Below are 2,469 nucleotides of genomic sequence, written 5' to 3' on the forward strand. Positions count from 1 at the left end.
TTTTATATATATATATATATACACCTCTGTTTTTATCATCTAACCCCACATATTTATATTCTAGATAGATTGTTGTTATTTGTTTTATAGATTTTTTTATCGGTTACTAAAGTTGTTAAAATCTTTTCACGAATCAAGTTTTGTATTTCTTAATTGAACACCGGTATTGAGGATCCTCTAATTTAATGAATTAACTGACACAGAAAGTACATCATTTTGAATCCCTATAAATGCATGGCGTTTGGAAATAAACTCTTTTATATATATAGGGTGACATGAGTGAAAGCAGGACCACATTGAATTGGAATTTAGCACAAGACAGAGTGTGTTTTCATCAAAATGGAATGCCATTAAATATTCAACATACAGTTACCAAAAGAAGAGATGCAGGTATAATATTATTATTCCAAAGGCTTCTCATCACTCAAACTGATCAAGGACCTCCTCCTTTTCATATTTAACAACTTAATAGCTTTTATTTTAGAACAATAACCGTACCAAATGATACCTAAGATTCTAGTGTTGCAATAAGCACTGTTACATATATATAGTATATAGTAGTTAATTAAGTTTGATATATATAGAGCTAATTCTTTTGAGTCAATATAGGAAAAAAGGTAGGGTTTACAAGCTAAATGCGGGACATAACACTTGTGCAGTGTTTGTTTTGCTGGACATGTCCATTACTTGATGGACACAGTAGTACGTGTTTTTTATTTAGTTTATTAGACACAAATTTTTTATAGATACGATGACACACAAAAATATATAAAATACATGTCTTTTATGTCTCTTCTTTAGGTTAAGATATTAAGATACAATTTATAATACACAAAATTTTTTAATTTTATCTATTTTTTTTAATTTTCACTTTGTTTATTATAATCTCCTCTTTTTCAGTGGTGTTTTTTTTTACAGAAATAATATTGACATTTGTAATTTATTATTCTGTCCAATGTATAATTATCAAACAAAATAAAAATATTATATCTTATATATTATATCTATGTCTTCAATGTCTATATTTATGTCTTTATCTCAACTCATACATAAACTAAACGCAGCTTTAAAAATTAGAGATCATTGTTTAAGAGTGTTGAGCAAGTAGCATTCATCTTTTCAAAATTAGATTGTATATGCTCTTATTTTCATAATGTCATACATACATGATTGTATAGAGTTATTAGCAACCACACTTTACTCGGACTCACCAATAATAATTTACACATTATACAAAAAATATAGCCAATCAAGTAGCTCACAAGTTAGTAAAATTTAGTTTGCTTAGCTTATTCCACCCTAATAATTCTATTTAGTTAGAAGAATCTTCAACGGTAGCTATACAGACCTTAGTAGTAATAAATCAAGACCTAAATTAAATTATTAACAATAAGCTTACCTACTTTGATCATATACATTATTATAGTGATATGAGAAGGGCGTATATAAGTTTTCTTTATGGGCTTGTAATGTAGACAAGCACCATTCATTTAGTTTAACTTATGAAGCACCATTCATTTATTTATTTAGTTTAATATTATTATTATTATTATTATTTGTTGCATAGTTATTGCTTCATCATATCTAACATTCTTTATGTGCCAGAGGTAGAAAAAATAAAGGGAAAAATTAAAAAGGAAATTAGGCCTTTTACGTGTTGTTTTATTCTCAAATTTTCCGATTTACCCTGCATGCATGCATGGGATTCGAGCGAACATTTTACATCATTGAGATACAAAAGGAAGTCATAACGTAGCTCGGTAGCTCCAAGTTCCGAAGTTAGTAGGTGATGAATTGGCTATGATGGTAAAATTTTTTCGGGGACTCGATTAGATAGTGTGACAATATTTGCACTATTAAATGATTTTAATAATAAAATATAATTTTAAAATGTTTAAGTAATTAACTTACAGCATATCTGGATGGATTTTGAAAAAAAAATTAATTTTATTTTTGTTTTTGTTTTTGTTTGTTAAAATTTTGTGTAATTCAATCAAATACTGTCTTCTTTTAGTTTATAACTTAACATATGAAATATTTTTTTACGGGGTTTAGCTAACATATGATTTAGGGATAAATAATAAATTTATTATTAGTAAAAAGAAAATGAATAGGAGTGGTTGCCTGCCTGCCTTTCAAGTTGCAACATTCAATTTGTATTTATTTATTTATTTATTTATTTTTTACTAAAGATAGAAGACTCGAACCCACAACATTTTAATTGAGTATGGGAAGACTGTGCCATTTGAGTTATTACTCATTGGCTTGTATTTAATTAGTTAATTGAAGAGTATTACTCAATTAATAATTTTTATTAAAAATTGATGATATAGAATGTTAACGGACAATATACATGACACTTAATATGTAAAATTGGATACTGAATAAATATGGTTATAAAAAATTATTAATTTAATCTATTTTTTAATTATTTTTTAATTATATAAAGCATAATTCTAATATAACCTA

This window comes from Arachis ipaensis, chromosome B02 (assembly GCF_000816755.2).
Source record: "Arachis ipaensis cultivar K30076 chromosome B02, Araip1.1, whole genome shotgun sequence".
Classification (NCBI taxonomy): Eukaryota; Viridiplantae; Streptophyta; class Magnoliopsida; order Fabales; family Fabaceae; genus Arachis; species Arachis ipaensis.